At 37.1% G+C, this 20,406-nt stretch overlaps 1 pseudogene; it reads right to left on the minus strand.

Moving 5' to 3' along the window:
* LOC122477074 overlaps positions 1–17,924 on the minus strand; it is a 33,071-nt pseudogene extending 15,147 nt beyond the window's left edge.
* Positions 17,925–20,406: the final 2,482 nt, after the last annotated feature.

Here is a 20,406-nt window from a genome sequence, read left to right on the forward strand (position 1 = left end):
TTTTGTGTATTTGTTATGTATATTTTTTGATTTGTGGTTACCACATGGTTTATATATATTGTTCTATGTATTAAATGATTTACATTAAATTGATCACAGCTTAAATTTGAGCACATTCCAAATATCTATATTTTATCTTTCCCCATACATTTTACATTTTTGATATAATATTTTACATTTTTTTAATTTAATTTTTTATTTTTAAAATTTACCTCCAAATTAGTTAGCATATAGTGAAACAATTATTTCAGGAATAGATTCCTTAATGCCCCTTACCCATTTACCCCATCCCCCCTCCCACAACCCCGCCAGTAACCCTCAGTTTGTTCTCCATGAGTCTCTTTTGTTTTGTCCCCCTCCCTGTTTTTATATTATTTTTGTTTCCCTTTCCTTATGTTCATCTATTTTGTCTCTGAAAGTCCTCATATGAGTGAAGTCATATGGTTTTTGTCTTTCTCTGACTAATTTCACTTAGCATAATACCCTCGAGATCCATCCATGTAGTTGCAAATGGCAAGATTTCATTATTTTTGATTGATGAGTAATACTCCTATATATATATATATATATATATATATATATATATATATCTCACATCTTTTTTATCCATTCATCCATCAATGGACATTTGGGCTCTTTCCATACATTGGCTATTGTTGATAGTGCTGCTATAAACATGGGGGTGAATGTGTCCCTTTGAAACACCACACATGTATCCTGTGGATAAATGCCTAGTAGTGCAATTGCTGGGTCGTAGGGTAGTTCTATTTTTAGTTTTTTGAGGAACCTCCATACTGTTTTCCAGAGTGGCTACACCAGCTTGCATTCCCACCAACAATACAAAACAGATCCTCTTTCTCCTCATACTCACCAACATCTGTTGTTGCCTCAGTTGTTAATGTTAGCCATTCTGACAGGTGTGAGGTGATATCTCACGGTGGTTTTGACTTGTACTTCCCTGATTATGAGTGATGTTGAGCACTTTTTCATGAATTGGTTGACCATCTGGATGTCTTCTTTGGAGAAGTGTCTACTCATGTCTTTTGCCCATTTCTTCACTGGATTATTGGTTTTTTGGGTGTTGAGTTTGATAAGTCCTTTATACATTTTGGATACTAACCCTTTATCTGATATGTCATTTGCAAATATCTTCTCCCATTCTATCAGTTGCCTTTTAGTTTTGCTGATTGTTTCCTTCTCTGTGCATAAGCTTTTTATTTTGATGAGGTCTCAGTGGTTCATTTTTTTGCTTTTCCCTAACCCTTGCCTCTGGAGACGTGTTGAGTAAGAAGTTGCTGCAGCCAAGATCAAAGAGGTTTTTGCCTGCTTTTTCCTCAAGGATTTTGATGGCTTCCTGTCTTACTTTGAGGTCTTTCATCCATTTTGAGTTTATTTGTGTGTATGGTGTAAGAAAGTGGTCCAGGTTCATTCTTCTGTATGTCGCTGTCCAGTTTTCCCAGCAACATTTGCTGAAGAGACTGTCTTTATTCCATTGGATATTCTTTCCTGCTTTTTCCAAGAGTAGTTGGCCATACGTTTATGGGTCCATTTCTGGGTTCTCTATTCTGTTCCATTGATCTGAGTGTCTGTTCCTGTGCCAGTACCATACTGTCTTGACGAATCTAGCTTTGAAGTATAGCTTAAAGTCTGGGATTGTGATGCCTCCTGCTTTGGTTTTCTTTTTCAAGATCGCTTTGGCTATTCGGGGTCTTTTCTGGTTCCATACAAATTTTAGAATTATTTGTTCTACCACTGTGAAGAATTCTGGTGTTATTTTGATAGGGATTGCATTGAATATGTAGATTGCTTTGGGTAGTATTGACATTTTAGCAATATTTGTTCTTCCTATCCAGGAACATGGAATCTTTTTCCTTTTTTGTGTGTCTTCTTCAACTTCTTTCATAAGCTTTCTATAGTTTTAAGTGTACAGATTTTTCACCTCTTTGGTTCGATTTATCCCTAGGTATTTTATGTTTTTTTTGTGTGCAACTGTAAGTGGGATCAATTCCTTGCTTTCTCTTTCTGTCGCTTCATTGTTGGTGTATAGGAATTCAACCAATTTCTGTGCATTGATTTTATATCCTGCAACTTTGCTGAATTCATGAATCAGTTCTAGCCATTTTTTTGTGGAATCTTTTGGGTTTTCCATATACAGTATCATGTCATCTGTGAAGACTGAGAGTTTGACCTCCTCCTGGCTGATTTGGATGCCTTTTATTTCTTTGTGTTGTCTGATTTTAGTGGCTAAGACTTCCAATACTATGTTGGATAACAGTAGCGAGAGTGGACATCCCTTTCTTGTTCCTGACCTTAGGGGGAAAGCTGTCAGTTTTTCCCCGTTGAGGATAATATTAGTGTTGGGTCGTTCATATATGGTTTTTATGATCTGCAGGTATGCTCCTTCTATCCGTACTTTCTTAAAGGTTTTTATCAAGAAAGGATGCTGTATTTTGTCAAATGCTTTCTCTGCATCTATTGAGAGGATCATACGGTCCTTGTCCTTTCTTTCATTGATGTGATGAATAACGCTAATTGTTTTGCAGGTATTGAACCAGCCCTACATCCCAGGTATAAATCCCTCTTGGTCATGGTGAATTACTTTTTTAACGTATTGTTGGATCCGGTTGGCTAATGTCTTGTTGAAGATTTTTGCATCCATGTTCATCAGGGAAACTCATCTAGTTCTTTTTAGTGGGGTCTCTGTCTGGTTTTGGAATCCAGGTAATGCTGGCTTCATAGAAAGAATTTGGAAGTTTTCCTTCCATTTCTATGTTTTTGGAACAGCTTCAAGAGAATAGGTGTGAACTCTTCCTTAAATGTTTTGTAAAATTCCCCTGGAAATCTATCTGGCCCTGGACTCTTGTTTTTTAGCAGATTTTTGATTACTAATTTGATTTCCTTACTGGTTATGGGTCTGTTCAAATTTTCTATATCTTCTTGTTTCAGTTTTGATAGTGTATATGTTTCTAGAAATTTGTCTATTTCTTCCACATTACCCATTTTATTGGCATACAATTGCTCATAATATTCTCTTATTATTGTTTTTATTTCTGTTGTGTTGGTTTTGATCTCTCCTCTTTCATTCTTGATTTTATTTATTTGGTTCCTTTTCTTTTTCTTCTTGATCAAGCTGGCTAATGGTTTATCAATTTTTTAATTATTTCAAAGAACCAGTTTCTGGCTTCATTGATCTGTTCTACTGTTTTTTTGTTTTGTTTTGTTTTGTTTTTGGTTTCGATAACATTAATTTCTGCTCTAATCTTTATTATTTCCTGTCTTCTGCTAGTTTTGGGTTTTATTTGCTGTTCATTTCCAGCTCCTTAAGGAATTGCTGTTCTTTTTACACCTCCTTAAGGTGTAAGGTTAGGTTGTGTATCTGAGATCTTTTTCCTTCTTCAGGAAGTCCTGGATTGCTATATACTTTCCTCTTATGACCGCATTTGCTGTGTCCCAAAGGTTTTGGGTTGTGGTGTGTTCATTTTCATTGGCTTCCATATAGTTTTTAATTTCCTCTTTAACTTATTGTTTAGCCCATTCATTCTTTCATAGGATGTTCTTCAGTCTCCAAGTATTTGTTACCTTTCCAAATTTTTTCTTGTGGTTGATTTCAATTTCATAGCGTTTAGGTCTGAAAATATACACGGTATGATCTTCATCATTTTGTACTTACCTAGGGCTGATTTGTGTCCCAGTATATGGTCTATTCTGGAGAACGTTCCATGTGCATTGGAGAAGAATGTATATTCTGCTGTTTTAGGATGAAATGTTCTGAATATATCTGTTAAGTACATATGGTCTGGTGTGTCATTCAAAGTAATTGTTTCCTTGTTGATTTTTTGGTTATATGATCTGTCCATTGCTGTGAGTCAGGTGTTGAAGTCTCCTACTATTATGGTATTACTATCGATGAGTTTCTTGATGTTTGTGATTAATTGATTTATATATTTAGGTGTTTCCATATTTGGCACATAAATGTTTACAATTGTTAGGTCTTCCTGGTCTATAGACTCCTTGATTATGATACAATGCCCTTCTGCATCTCTTGATACAGTCTTTATTTTAAAATCTAGATTGTCTGATATAAGTATGGATACTCTGGCTTTCTTTTGTTGACCATTAGCATGATAGATGTTTCTCCATCCTCTTATTTTCAATCTGAAGGTGTCTTTAGGTCTAAAGTGGGTCTCTTGTAAACAGCATATATATGGATGTTGTTTTCTCATCCATTGTGTTACCCTATGTTGTTTTATTGGAACATTGAGTCCATTGATGTTTAGAGCGAGTACTGAAAGATGTGAATTTATTGCCATTATGATGCTTGTAGAGTTGGAGTTTCTGGTGGTGTTCTCTGGTCCTTTCTAATCTTCGTTGCTTTTGGTCTTTCTATCTTTCTTTCTTTCCTTGTTTTTTCTCTCATTCTATTTTCATCTTCTCTCCCCTCACAGAGTCCCCCTTAAAATTTCTGGAAGGACTGATTTAGTTGTCACAAACTCCTTTAATTTTTGTTTGTCTGGGAAACGTTTTATCTCTCCTTCTATTTTGAATGACAACCTTGTTGGATAAAGCATTATTGGCTGCATAGTTTTGTGATTCAGCACACTGATTATATCCTGCCACTCTTTCTGGTCTGCCAAGTTTCTGTGGATAGGTCTACTGAAAACCTGATCTGTCTTTCCTTGTAGGTTAGGGACTTTCTTTCTCTTGCTGCTTTCATGATTCTCTCCTTGCCTGAGTATTTTGTGAATTTGACTATGATATACCTTGGTGATGGTCGATTTTGGTGAATCTAATGGGCATCCTCTGTGCTTCCTGGATTTGGATGTGTGTGTATTTCCCCAGGTAGGAAAGTTTTCCACTTTGATTTGCTCACATAACACTTCTACCCCTATTTCTCTCTCTTCTTCTTCTGTGACCCCTATGATTCTGACGTTGTTCCTTTTTAATGAGTCACTGATTTCTCTAATTGTTAAATAGTGTTCTTTTGCCTTAATGTCCCTCTTTTCTTCTGCTTCATTATTCTCTATAAGTTTGTACTCTTTATCACTGATTCTCTGTTCTGCCTCGTCCATCCTTGTCACCACTGCATCCATCCATGATTGCAGCTCAGTTACAGCATTTTTAATTTCATTCTGGCTATTTTTTATTTATTTTATCTCCGCAGAAAGGGATTCTAATCTATTTTTGACTGCAGCTAGAATTCTTACTATCGTGATTCTAAATTCAGGTTCAGACATCTTGCTTGTGTCTGTGTTGGTTAAATCCCTGACTGTTGTTACTTCGTGCTCTTCCTTTTGTGGTGAATTCTTCGTTTTGTAATTTTGAAGGGATAAAAAGAATTAATGAGGTAGAAAAATTAAAATTAAAAAATACTAAAATTAAAAAAAATATTAAAATTATAAATTAAACACACACACATACATAAATTGAATAGATGATGCTAGATCCTAGGTGTGTTTTGGTCTGGGTGTTGAAAGTGGTTTGACAGTTTAGAGGAAAAAAAAGGGAGGGAGAAAAGAAAATAGAAAAGGAAATTGTTTGAGAATTTGAAAAAATGAATACACTAGAGTAGACTAAAATGAGATGATGGGGTAAAATAGAATTTGAAAATATAACACAAAAGTAAATAACATAGTAGAAAAAAATTAAAGAAAAATATTTTTATTTTTATTTATTTAAAAAAAATTTTAGTGTTTTGTTTATTTTTGAGACAGAGAGAAACAGAGCATGATCAGGAGAGGGGCAGAGAGAGAGTGAGACACAGAATCTGAAGCAGGCTCCAGGCTCTGAGCTGTCAGCATAGAGCCCAACGTGGGGCTTGAACTCACAAACCATGAGATCATGACCTGAGTCAAAGTCAGACACTTAACCAACTGAGCCACCCAGGCTCCTCAAAGAAAAATATTTTTAATAAAAATGAGGGGCGCCTGGGTGGCTCAGTCAGTTGAACGTCTAACTTCAGCTCAGGTTATGATCTCGCGGTCTGTGAGTTCAAGGCCTGTTTCGGGCTCTGGGCTGATAGCTCAGAGCCTGGAGCCTGTTTCTGATTCTGTGTCTCCCTCTCTCTCTTCCCATCCCCCGTTCATGCTCTGTCTCTCTCTGTCTCAAAAATAAAAAAAAAAAAGTTAAAAAAAATAAAAAAATAAAAATGAAAAATAAATATTATTTTTTTCATTTTCTGTATTTAAGAAAAAAAAGAAACAAAAGAGATAAAAAGATAAAAAAAGAAAAGAAAAAAAGAAAATCGTTTTAAAATTTGAAAAAGTGAATACACTGTAGTATACTAATATAAAATAATGGAAGAATAGAATTTGAAAAAAATTACATAACAGCAAAAAATATAGTAATAAAAATTAAATAAAAATATTTTAATAGAAATTGAAAGTAAAAATGAAGTTTTTCCTTCATGCATTCAAGAAAAAGAAAAGAAACAAAAAATAGAAAAAAAGAAAAAGAAAGAATAAAAAGGAAATTGTTTGAAAATTTGAAAAGGTGAATACACTGAAGTAGACTAAAATAAAATGATGTAAGTAAAGTCGAATTTGAAAAAATTTACACAAAAGTTAAAAATATAGTAATAAAAATTAAAGAAAGATATTTTAAATAAAAATTGAAAATAAAATGAGTTTTTCTCTGTGTATTCAAGAAAAAGAAAATAATTGTAAAAGAGAAAAATGAAAAAGAAAAAAAAAAGAAAGAAAACTGAATAGATGAACCTGCTAAGAGATTGAAGTAGGTCTGAAATTGCTCATTTTCCCCTAGAAGTCAGTCTATGTAGCTCTTTATAGTCCACAAATAAGCTGACATTGATACTTGTGTTCTTGAACAGCAAAGTTTGCCCAGTTGGGCGGGACTCATTGTAACAGCTCCGCTCTCCACTAGACGGTGCTGCTAACCTACTGGGATTGTTGTGGTGGTCGTAGGTGCATATGAGCATGTGCGGGAGGGGTGAAAATGGCGCCACCCAGCTACCCAGTCTGTTCTCCTGAATCAGCAATCACCCACCCATCTTCCAACTTCAGCTCTTGTCCACTCCCCACTTCTTCACTCTCCATGACCAGGCCCCAGGCAGTAACCCTCTCCCAAGTTTTGTCTCAGATGTGGCTGTTTTTCCCAGCCCCTTACTTCCAAAGGACTGTGGCTTTGACCCATTCTGCCCCTCTATGGGAGGGTCTCACCGAGCAATGACCCAATGAGCAATGGCCAAATATTGGCGGCACCCAGGTACGCCCACTGGACCTGTTGTTGCTGGTGCCCCAAGACTGTGGCCAGGTGCCAGCCCATTCCAGAAAATGTTCACAAGACAGTGTAGCAGCAGTGTCTCAGGAATTATGGAAAATCACAACACACATCTGGCACCAGGCTTTACCCTTAACGACCTTGTCCCAGGACTGATTGTGGCTGCCTTCTGGGGTCTGCTGGAACCAGGTGGCTTCAACAGTCTCTACCAAGTGTCCATCCAGCAGTGGAACTGCTTTTCCCCGTGTGGCCCAAGAACCTCCCAAACACCACTCTGTTCCTTTCCCCTTCCCACCAGAGCACCGCCAGGTATCGAGCTGTGGAGTTGCAGACTGTGTACTCCCCTTGTTTACAGTCTTAATAGAATTTAAACCCTCTCCTTTCTCCTTTGTCCCTTTTTAGTTTAGTCCCTGTGACTGTTTCCAATTTTCCACTTTCTCTCCAGCTGCTTTTGGGGAGGGGTGCTTTTCCCATCTTCTCCCCCCGCCCAGTCTCCATCATCTCTCTGCCAGCAAAACCAGTTCTCTACCTTTCGCAGCTTCTCGTTTCACATGTTCAGCTCTCTGTGCCATGTACCTGCTGAATTCTGTGGTTCAGTTTGTGCAGATTGTTGTGATTTTCCTCCAGTCAGTTTTCTAGGTGTGTAGGATGGTTCAGTGTTGGTCTGGTTGTATTTTATGGATGCAAGACACACAAAAAGCTTCCATGCTGTTCTGCCATCTTGACTCCTCCCCCCTTCATATTTTACATTTTTAAACTTTCTTATATCCCTTATCTAATTAGACTTCATTAATTTTATTATGTTTGTCCTTGTACTAAAGTTATAAATAATTAATTCATTACCTTTATTATATATTTATATATTATATATTAAATATAATATTAATATATTAATATTAATATAAATATTAAATATATTAATATATTAATATTTATATTAATATTATTAATTAATATTTTTATTTATATTATATAATTATATATTATATAATTATATATTATATAATTATATATAATTAATTATATATATTATATAATATATAATATTATATATTAAATATATATATAATTATATATTATATAATATATAATATAATTATATATTATATAATAATATAATATTAATATATTAATATATTAATATTAATATAAATATTAAATATATAATATGTATTATATATTTACCTTTTCCAGCAAGATTTTTACTTTCAAATAATTCTTCGACTTTAATTAGTGACACTAATTTTCAGCTTACATAAGTACCTTTAGAATTTCTTACAAGGTTTATTTATTGGTGATAAATTTCTTTAGCTTTTTCTTATCTTGAGAACTTTTTATCTTTCCCTGTATTCTGAATGGTAACTTTCTTGGGTAAACTTTGGTGAAAATTTTTGCTATCAGCCCTTTGAATATGTAATGAACTTCTGGCCTGCAAAGTTATTGATGAAAATCTGGTTATAGCCTTATAAGGTTTCTTTTGTATGTAACAAATTATTTTTCTCTTGTTGATTTAAAAATTCTCTCCTTATCTTTAACATTTGACATTTTAATTATAATGTGTCATGGTGTATATCTCTTTGGGTTCAATTTATTTGGAAATTTATGGGTTTCCTGTACTTGAATGTCAGTTTCCTTCCCTAGATTAGAAAAGTTTTCAGCCATTATTTCTTCAAAGAAGTTTTCCATCTCTTTTTCTCTCACTTCTTCTTCTAGTACCCCTGCAATGCTTGATATTCTCTGAAGTGTTCTGTAAGGTATCTTTATTTTTTTAATGTTGAAGTAAAATTTACCTACAATATCCTACTTGTTTCAGGTACACATCATAGTGATTCTATATTTTTATACATTACAATTCATTCCCTGGTAAGTCTAGTTAAATCTGTCAGTATAAAAAGATACTACAATACTATTGACTATAATTCTCTATGCTGAACATCTCTATTGTGACATATTTATTTCTAAACTAGAACTTCTAGCTCTTAATCACCTTTACCTATTTTGCCAACATCCATCTCTTATCGAAATCGCTATTTTGTTTGCTGTATCTATTTGTCTGTATCTGTTGTGCTGCTTATGTATTTTGTTTTTTTAGATTCTTCACATAAGTAAAATCATAGAATGTTTGTCTTTCTCTGTTGATTTATATAGCATAGCTCTATATTTATATAGCTCTATATTTATATAGCATATATAGCATAGCTCTATAGGGCCATCTATGTTATTGAAAATGGAGGAGTTACTCCATCTTCCTGAGTCTCTGCCATGTAGACAGGAGAGACAGAGACACCATGAATGGAGGAGAGGCAGAGAGGGAGAGAGAGAATCCCAAGCAGGCTCCACACTGTCAGCACAGAGCCCAACGAGGGCTCATATCCACGAAGCTGTGAGAATGTGACCTGAATAGAAACTTACATGTGTAAGTTAACCGACTGAGCCACCCAAGTACCCCAAGGCCTAATTTGATGTCACTCATCTGCTCCCCAATGCGGGACTCTGGATCATTAGTGCCCATCAACTTCAAATCTAGAATACAGTGAATGAGAGAGGTGTCCAGAGCTTTGTCCCTTCGGGGTCCTTGCTGTGCATTCAGTTGGCAGCATAGCCCAGGGAAAATTGGTGGGGAGTTTGCATTAAAAGACACATTTGTGGTGATCCTGGTAGGGAGGATGGTGGCATAGGAGGACGCTGGGCTCATCGCACGTCCTGCGGATCACTTAGATTCCACGAACACCTGCCTAAATAACCCAGGAAACCGCCAGAAGACCAGCAGAATGGAGTCTCTGGAGCCAAGTGCAGACGAGAGGCCCACGGAAGAGGGGCCCTTCCTGAAGCGGATCTCCGAAGGAAAAGTGAGCTGAGCCTACCCCTCCCGCCCATGTGCACCGTGCCAATCCACCCCAGCTAATAAGCCAGATCCCCAGCACCAAAAGTCTGGCACTGTGCAAGTAGCCCAGATGGGCCACGCCACCCCACAGTGAATCCCACCCTTAGGAGAGGGGAAGAGAAGGCACACACCAGTCTGACTGTGGCCTCAGCGGTGGGCTGGGGGCAGACATCAGGTCTGACAACAGCCCTGCCCACCAACGCAAGTTGTTTAAGACAGCACAGGGAAAGTGTCCCCCAGTCCTGCACCACTCCAGGGACTATCCAAAATGACAAAATGGAAGAATTCTCCTCAGAAAAACGTCCAGGAAATAACAACAGCTAATGAACTGATCAAAAAGGACTTAACTGATATAACAGAAAGTGAATTTAGAATAATAGTCAAAAAATTAATCGCTGGGCTTGAAGACAGTATAAAAGACAGCAGAGAATCTCTTGTTACAGAGATCAAGGGACTAAGAAACAGCCAGGAGGAGCTAAAAAATTCTATCAATGAGCTGCAAAATAAAATGGAGACAACTACGGCTCAGATTGAAGAGGCAGAGGAGAGAATAGGTGAACTAGAAGATAAAATTATGGAAAAAGAAGAAGCTGAGAAAAAGAGAGATAAAAAAAACCCCAGGAGTATGGGGGGAAAATTAGAGAACTAAGGGATGCACTAAAGAGAAATAATCTATGCATAATTGGTATTCCAGAGGAGGAAGAGAGAGAGAAAGGTGCTGAATGTGTACTTGAAGAAATGATAGCTGAGAACTTCCCGGATCTGGGGAAGGAAAAAGGCATTGAAATCCAAGAGGCACAGAGAACTCCCTTCAGACCTAACTTGAATCGATCTTCTGCACAACATATCATAGTGAAACTGGCAAAATACAAGGATAAAGAGAAAATTCTGAAAGCAGCTAGAAATAAACGTGCTCTAACATATAAAAGGAGAACTATAAGATTCGTGACCGATCTCTCTAATGAAACTTGGCAGGCCAGAAAGGAATGGCAGGAGATCTTCAATGTGATGAACAGAAAAATATGCAGCTGAGAATCCTTTATCCAGCAAGTCTGTCATTTAGAATAGAAGGAGAGATAAAGGTCTTCCCAAACAAACAAAAACTGAAGGAATTTGTCACCACTAAACCAGCCTTAAAGAGATCCTAAGGGGGATCCTGTGAGACAAAGTACCAGAGACACTGCTACAAACATGAAACCTACGGACATCACAATGACTCTAAACCCATATATTTCTATAATAACACTGAATGTAAATGGACTAAATGTGCCAACCAAAAGACATAGGGTATCAGAATGGATAAAAAATAAGACCCATCTATTTGCTGTCTACAAGAGACTCATTTTAGATATGAGGACACCTTTAGATTGAGAGTGAGGGGATGGAGAACTATTTATCATGCTACTGGAAGTCAAAAGAAAGGTGGAGTAGCCATACTTATATCAGACAAACTAGACTTTAAATTAAAGGCTATAACAAGAGATGAAGAAGGGCATTACATAATAATCACAGGGTCTATCCATCAGGAAGAGCTAACAATTGTAAATGTCTATGCGCCAAATACAGGAGCCCACAAATATATAAAACAATTAATCACAAACATAAGCAACCTTATTGATAAGAATGTGGTAATTGCAGGGGACTTTAACACCCCACTTACAGAAATGGATAGATCATCTAGACACACGGTCAATAAAGAAACAAGGGCCCTGAATGATACATTGGATCAGATGGACTTGACATATTTAGAACTCTGCATCCCAAAGCAACAGAATATACTTTCTTCTCGAGTGCACATGGAACATTCTCCAAGATAGATCACATACTGGGTCACCAAAACAGCCCTTCATAAGTATACAAGAATTGAAATCATACCATGCATACTTTCAGACCACAATGCTATGAAGCTTGAAATCAACCACAGGAAAAAGTCTGGAAAACCTCCAAAAGCATGGAGGTTAAAGAACACCCTACTAAAGAATGAATGGGTCAACCAGGCAATTAGAGAAGAAATTAAAAAATATATGGAAACAAACGAAAATGAAAATACAACAATCCAAACGCTTTGGGATGCAGCAAAGGCAGTCCTGAGAGGAAAATACATTGCAATCCAGGCCTATCTCAAGAAACAAGAAAAATCCCAAATACAAAATCTAACAGCACACCTAAAGGAACTAGAAGCAGAACAGCAAAGGCAGCCTAAACCCAGCAGAAGAAGAGAAATAATAAAGATCAGAGCAGAAATAAACAATATAGAATCTAAAAAAAACTGTATAGCATGGGGTGCCTGGGTGGCACAGTCGGTTAAGCATCCGACTTCAGCCAAGTCACGATCTCGCGGTCTGTGAGTTCGAGCTCTGCGTCAGGCTCTGAGCTGATGGCTCAGAGCCTGGAGCCTGCTTCCGATTCTGTGCCTCCCTCTCTCTCTGCCCCTCCCCCATTCATGCTCTGTCTCTCTCTGTCCCAAAAATAAATAAACAACGTTGAAAAAAAATTAAAAAAAAAACAAAAGTGTATAGCAGATCAACAAAACCAAGAGTTGGTTTTTTGAAAAAATAAACAAAATTGACAAACCTCTAGCCAACCTTCTCAAAAAGAAAAGGGAGATGACCCAAAATAGATAAAATTATGAATGAAAATGGAATTATTACAACCAATCCCTCAGAGATACAAGCAATTATCAGGGAATACTATGAAAAATTATATGCCAACAAACTGGACAACCTGGAAGAAATGGACAAATTCCTAAACACCCACACTCTTCCAAAACTCAATCAGGAGGAAATAGAAAGCTTGAACAGACCCATAATCAGCGAAGAAATTGAATCAGTCATCAAAAATCTCCCAACAAATAAGAGTGCAGAACGAGATGGCTTCCCAGGGGAGTTCTACCAGACGTTTAAAGCAGAGATAATACCTATCCTTCTCAAGCTATTCCAAAAAATAGAAAGGGAAGGAAAACTTCCACACTCATTTTATGAAGCCAGTATTCCTTTGATTCCTAAACCAGACAGAGACCCAGTAAAAATGAGATCTACAGGCCAATATCCCTGATGAATATGGATGCAAAAATTCTCATCAAGATACTAGGAAAGCAAATTAACCTGCATATAAAAAGAATTATTCACCATGATCAAGTGGGATTCATTCCTGGGCTGCTGTGCTGGTTCAACATTCACAAATAAATCAATGTGATACATCACATTAATAAAAGAAAAAATAAGAAGCATATGATCCCGCCAATCGATGAAGGGAAAGCATTTGACAAAATTCAGCATCCTTCCTTAATAAAAACCCTCGAGAAAGTTGGGATAGAAGGAACACACTTAAACATCATCAAAGCCATTTATGAAAAGCCCACAGGTCATATCATCCTCAATGGTCAAAAACAGAGCTTTCCTCCTGAGATCAGGAACATGACATGGATGTCCACTCCCACCGCTGTTGTTTAACATAGTTTTAGATATTGTAGCATCAGCAATCAGACAACCAAAGGAAATCAAAGGTATCAATATTGGCAATGATGAAGTCAAGCTTTCACTTTTTGCAGATGACATGATTTATACATGGAAAACCTGATAGACTCCACCAAAAGTCTGCTAGAACTGATACATGAATTCAGCAAAGTTTCAGGTTACAAAAGTAATGTACAGAAATCAGTTATATTCTCATACACTAATAATGAAGCAACAGAAAGACAAATAATGAAACCGATCCCATTCACAATTGCACCAAGGAGCATAAAATACCTAGGAATAAACCTAACCAAAGATGTAAAGATCTGTATGCTGAAAACTATAGAAAGCTTATGAAGGAAACTGAAGAAGATATAAAGAAATGGTAAAACATTCTGTGCTCAAGGATTGGAAGAATAAAATTGTTAAAATGTCAATAATACCCACAGCCATCTACACATTCAATGCAGTCCCAATGAAAATGGCACCAGCATTCTTCTCAAAGCATAGAACAAGCAATCCTAAAATTTGTATGGAACCACAAAAGACCCCGAACAGCCAACGTCATATTGAAGAAGAAGACCAAAGCCAGAGGCATCACAATCCCAGACTTTAGCCTCTACTACAAAGCTGTAATCATCAAGACAGCATGGTATTGGCACAAAAACAGACACATAGACCAATGCATAGAATAGAGACTCAAGAATTGGACCCACAAACTTATGGCCGACTAATCTTTGACAAAGCAGGAAAGAATAGCCAATGGAAAAAAGATCATCTCTTTGATACATGGTACTGGGAGAACTGGACAGCAACATGCACAAGAATGAAACTAGACCACTTTCTCACACCATTCACAAAAATAAACTCAAAATGGATAAAGGACCTGAATGTGAGACAGGAAACCATCAAAACCCTAGAGGAGAATGCAGGAAAACTCCTCTCTGACCTCAGCTGCAGCAATCTCTTACTTGACACATCCCAAAGGCAAGGGAATTAAATGCAAAAATGAACTATTGGGACCTCATGAAGAAAAAAAGTTTCTCCACTGCAAAGGAAACAATCAACAAAACTAAAAGGCAACCAACAGAATGGGAAAAGATATTTGCAAATGACATATCAGACAAAGGGCTATTATCCAAAATCTATAAAAAACTCCACATGCAAAAAAACAAAAAACAAAAAACAACAAAAAAAAACCCCAAATAATCCAGTGAAGAAATGGGCAGAATACATGAATAGACACTTCTCTAAAGAAGACATCCAGATGTCCTAGAGGCACATGAAACGATGCTCAACGTCGCTCCTCATCAGGGAAATAGAAATCAAAACCACACTCAGATACTACCTCACGCTAGTCAGAGTGGCTACAATGAACAAATCAGGAGACTAACTGCTGGTGAGTATGCGGTGAAATGGGAAGCCTCTTTTGCTGTTGGTGGGAATGAAACTGGCTCAGCCACTCTGGAAAACAGTGTGGAGGTTCCTGAAAAAATTAAAAATAGACCTACCCTATGACCCAGCAATAGCACTGCTGGGAATTTACCCAGGGATACAGGAGTGTTGATGCAGAGGGGCACTTGTACCCCAATGTTTATAGCAGCACTTTCAACAATAGCCAAATTATGAAAATAACTTAAATGTCCATCAGCTAATGAATGGATAAAGAAATTGTCATTTATATACACAACGGAATACTATTTGGCAATGAGAAAGAATGAAATACGGTCTTTTGTAGCATTGTGGATGGAACCGAAGAGTGTGATGCTAAGTGAAATAAGTCATAAAGAAAAAGACAGATACCATATGTTTTCACTCCTATGTGGATCCTGAGAAACTTAACAGAAGACCATGGGGGAGGGGAAGGAAAAAAAAAGTTAGAGAAGGAGAGAGACAAACCATAAGAGACTCTTAAAAACTGAGAATAAACTGTGGGTTGATGGGGGTTGGGACGGAGGGGTGGGTGGGTGATGGACATTGAGTAGGGCACCTGTTGTGATAAGCACTGGGTATTGTATGGAAAGCAACTTGACAATTTCATATTAAAAAATACATTTATAAGAAGTAAAAAACATAAAATCTAGTTTGTCTGATATGACTACTCCAGTTTTATTTTGATGGCCATTAGCGTCATAGATGGTTCTGTCCCCTTTTTTTCAATCTGCAGGTGTGTTTAGGTATAGGATGGGTCTCTTGTAAGTTGAATATAGATGCGTCTTGTTTTCTTATCCATTCCGATACTCCATTTATTTTAATTGGATTATTTAGTCCATTTATTTTTAGAGTGGGTACTGAAAGGTAGGAATTTAGTGCCATTGTGTTGTCTGTTTTGTGTGTGTGTGTGTGTGTGTGTGTGTGTGTGTGTGTGTCTGTTGATGTTCTCTGATTCTTTCTAGTCTTTCTTTGCTTTTTATCTTTTTGGATTTGTTGTGTCATTTCTCCACTCAATTTGTCCCCCTTAAAATTTCTTGTAGACCTGGTTTAGTGATCACAAACTTCTTTAGTTTTGTTTCTCTTGGAAACTCCTAATCTATCCTTCTGTTCTGAATGACAAACTTGCTGGATGTAGAATTTATGGCTGAATATTTTTTCAATTCAGCACGTTGAATATGTTTAGCCACTCCTTTCTGGTGTGCCATATTTCTGTGGATAGGTCTGCTGCAAACCTTATCTGTCTTCCTTTTTAGGTTAAGGACTATTTTTCCTTTGCTGCTTTCTTATTTTTTACCTTGTCTGTGTATTTTGTGAATTTGACTATGTGAATTTGCAGATGGTTGATGGTTGGTTTTTGTTGGACGTAAAGGGAGTTCTCTGTGCTTCTTGGATTCTGATATGTGTCCTTCCCCAGATTAAGAAAGTTTTCCAGTATAATTTGCTCACATAAACCTTCAGGTTAAGAAAGTATTCCACTATAATTTGGTCACATAAACCTTCTTCCCCTTGTTCTCTCTATTCTGCTGGGACTCCTGTGATTCATTTATTTATTTAAAAAAATTTTAATGTTTATTTATTTTTGAGAGAGAGACAGAGTGTGAACAGGGGAGGGGCAGAGAGAGAGAGAGAGAGAGAGAGAGAGAGAGACAGAATCTGAAACAGTCTCCAGGCTCTGAGCTGTCAGCCCAGAGCCTGATGCGGGGCTCAAATCCATGAACCATGAGATCATGACCTGAGCCAAAGTTTGACGCTTAACCGACTGAGCCACCCAGGTGCCCTGGGACTCCTGTGATTTAGATGTTACTCCTTTTTAATAAGTCACTGAGTTCTCTAAGTCTTGTATCGTGATCTTTTGCCTTTGTTTCTATCTTTTCTTCTGCTTCATTATTCTCCATAATTTTATCTTCTAATCGCTGATTCACTACTCTGCTTCATCCATCCTCATTGTCGTGGCATCCATCGAGATTGCATTTCATATAGCATTTTTAATTTTGGCCTGACTAGATTCTCTTTCTTTTATCCCTGCAGAAATGGCTTCTCTGGGTCTTTTATGCTTTTTTCAACCAGAGCTATTATTCTTATTATTGTAATTCTAAAATTCTAGTTCACACATCTTTCTTTTTTTTGTGTTGATTAATTTGCTGACTATTATTTCTGTCCTATTTTTGGGGGGGCTGAATTCCTTCGTTTCGTCACTTTGGAGGAAGAAAAAAATTAATAAAATTAGAAAATAAAATTAAAAAAACACAAAACAATAAAATCAAACAGCAGAAGCTAGATGTCTTAGATATGGTTTGGTCTTATTTTTCAAACAAACTTGATAGAATTAGGGGGAAAAATTGAAAGAAAAAAACAGTTAAGAAAAAAATTAAATTAAAAAAATTATCATAAAACAGAACAAAATAAGAAAATGGAATAGAGTAAAAAATCTAAAAAGTAAAAAAAATATTTTTTTCTTTTTGTGTATCTAAGAAAAAGAAAGAAAATAAATAAAAAGAAAATAATTTTAGAAAAAAACAGAAGGAAAGAAACCAAACACATAAATGAACCAGCAAACTGAATGAAACCATAATGAAATTATATCCAATTTCCCTAGAACTGAAACTATAAAGCACTCTATAGTCCATACACTAAGTAGGTGGAGCGACTTGTGCTGGTCTTATAGCGGATGTGCTTGTTTGGCACCATTGGGCGGGGATCAGTGTAATGGCTCTGTTCTCCACTAGGTGGTGCTACATAACTTACTGTCATGGATTAGTGTGCCTGTCTACATGGTGTGTTTGTGGGAGAAGTGGAAATGACTTCACCCAGCTCATTGTCTCTTGCACAGGACTTTGCACTCTCACCAACCTGCGATCTAAGCACCACTCCTTTTTCTCAGGCCTCTGTCCACTCCCTGCCTTTATCCTCTCCATGATTAATATGTCTGCCTTCCAGGAAGCACCTCTATCTAGAGTGTTATCTAAAATGGAGTTGTGTTTCAAAACCCCACAATTCAGAGTCCCCTGTGGCTTGGACTTGCTCTGACTCTCTAGGGAAGGGTCTCAGTGAGCAATGACAGGGTGCTGACTTGCCCCAGAAAAGGTTTATTGTGATCATGCAGTGGCAGAGGATCAGAGATTATAGCAAATAAAAACACACAGCTGGTGCCAACTTTCCCTGCACTCTGGCATCTTTGTCTCAATACCAGCAAGTGTTGCCACTCTCCAGGGTCCTCTGGGACCTTTGCCTATGTAGAAGCCATATGGCCTCTACCATGTGCACTCCAAACAGGGGAACCACTTCTCCCCATGTGGCACATGGATCCCATGGACCACGCTGGGGATTCGTCCTACTTGTTCACCAGAGCACCGCCAGGCATTGAGCTCTGGAACTTCAGACTCCACGCTCCACTGTTTATAGAATCCTGGTGGTATTGAAACTTTCTCCTTTCTCCCTGTCAACGGTTTTGGGGAACAGAGTTTTGGTTCAGTCACCTGTGAGTGTTTTCACTATTTCTCTCTTTCTCTCGATCTATTTTTGGGGGAGGGTTTTTCTTGCACCATCCCAATGTGCCACACTTTTCCTGCTTCTCTTTCATCTCTCTGTCCTCTCTTCACCAAAACAGCTACCCACTGTGGCTTTTCTTTCCCCCAATTCACATCTCCTCACTGCATACCTGCCAAGTTCTGTGAATCAAGTTATGAAGATTGTTGCATTAATTCTCAGATCAATTTCCTAGGTGTTCAAACTGATTTGATGTTGATATAGCTGTGTTTCAGGGATGAGGCACGCTCAAGGTGTCAGCTCTCTCATCTTAACTCCTCCCCAAGATTTTATGCTTTTTTAACGGCTAGGTAATATTTAATTGTTCATGTATACCATATCTTAATTACCTATTCATCTGTCAATGGACACTTAGATTCCTCCATATCTTGGGTATTGTGAATATTCTACACTGAACATAGTAGTGTACATGTCTAGCTGAACTGGTATTTTTGCTTTCTTTGGGTAAATATTTAGAAGTGGAATTTCTGGATGTTATGATAGTTCTATTTTTAATCTTTTCAGTAACCTCCATATGGATTTTCATATGGGATACATCAATTCACATTCTCATCAACAATGCATGAGAATCCCTTTCTCCACATCCTCACCAAAACATTATTTTTTTTTATTTTTTAAGAATAGGCAGTTTAACAAGTACGAGGTAATATTGGTGTTCTGATTTTTATTTCCTCAATGAGTAGTGATGTTGAGCATCTTTTCAGGTGTCTTTCAGCCATTTATATGTCTCTATGGAAAAATAACTATTCAAATCTAGTACCACTTTTGTTGTTGTGAAAACTGGACAGGAGCATGGAAAAGAGTGAAACTGGACCACTTTTTCACACCATACACAAAAATAAATTCAAAATAGAATAAAGTACTAACTGTGATACAGGAAGCCATCAAAATCCTAGAGGAGCACACAGACAATAACCTCTTTGACATCAGCTATATCAACTTCTTCCTTGATACATTTCCTGAGGCAAGGGATACAAAAACAAAAATGAACTATTGGGACTTCATCAAGCAAAAAGTTTCTGTACAGTGAAGGAAACAAACAACAGAACTAAAAGGCAACCAATAGAATGGGAGAAGATATTTGCAAGTCACATATGTGATAAAAGGTTAGTGTCCCAAATCTATTAATAACTTATCTAACTCCACACCAAAATAATAATCAAATTAAAAATGGGCAGAAGACATGAATAGATATTTTTCCAAAGAAGACATCCAGATGTCTAACAGACACATGAAAACATGATAAAAATCACTCATCATCAAAACTACATGAGATACCATCACACACCTGTTAGAATGGCTAAAATTAATAACACAGGAAACAACAGGTGTTGGCTAGGATGCAGAGAAAGGGGACCCCTCTTACACTGTTGGTAGGAATGCAAACTGGTGCAGCCACACTGGAAAATAGTATGGAACTTTCTCAAAATTTAAAAATAGAACTACTTTATGATCCAGCAATTGCAGTACCAGGTACTTACCCAAAGGATACAAAAATAGTGTTTTGAAAGGATACACACACCTTGATGTTTATAGAAGCATTAACAACAATAGCCATACTATTGAAAGAGCCCAATATCCATTTACTGATGAGTGGATAAAAAAGAATTGTTATGTACACACACACACACACACACACACACACACACAAACACGTGCACACACACACACACTGGAATATTACTCAACCATAAAAAGGAGTGAAATCTTGCCATTTGCAATGATGTGGATGGAACTAGAGTGTATTATGCTAAGTGAAATAAGTCAGTCAGAAAGACAAATACCATATGATTTCACTAATATGTGGAATTTAAGAAAAAACAGATGAACATAGGGGAAGGAAAGGAAAAA

The sequence above is a fragment of the Prionailurus bengalensis genome, chromosome X (assembly GCF_016509475.1).
Source record: "Prionailurus bengalensis isolate Pbe53 chromosome X, Fcat_Pben_1.1_paternal_pri, whole genome shotgun sequence".
Taxonomy (NCBI): Eukaryota; Metazoa; Chordata; class Mammalia; order Carnivora; family Felidae; genus Prionailurus; species Prionailurus bengalensis.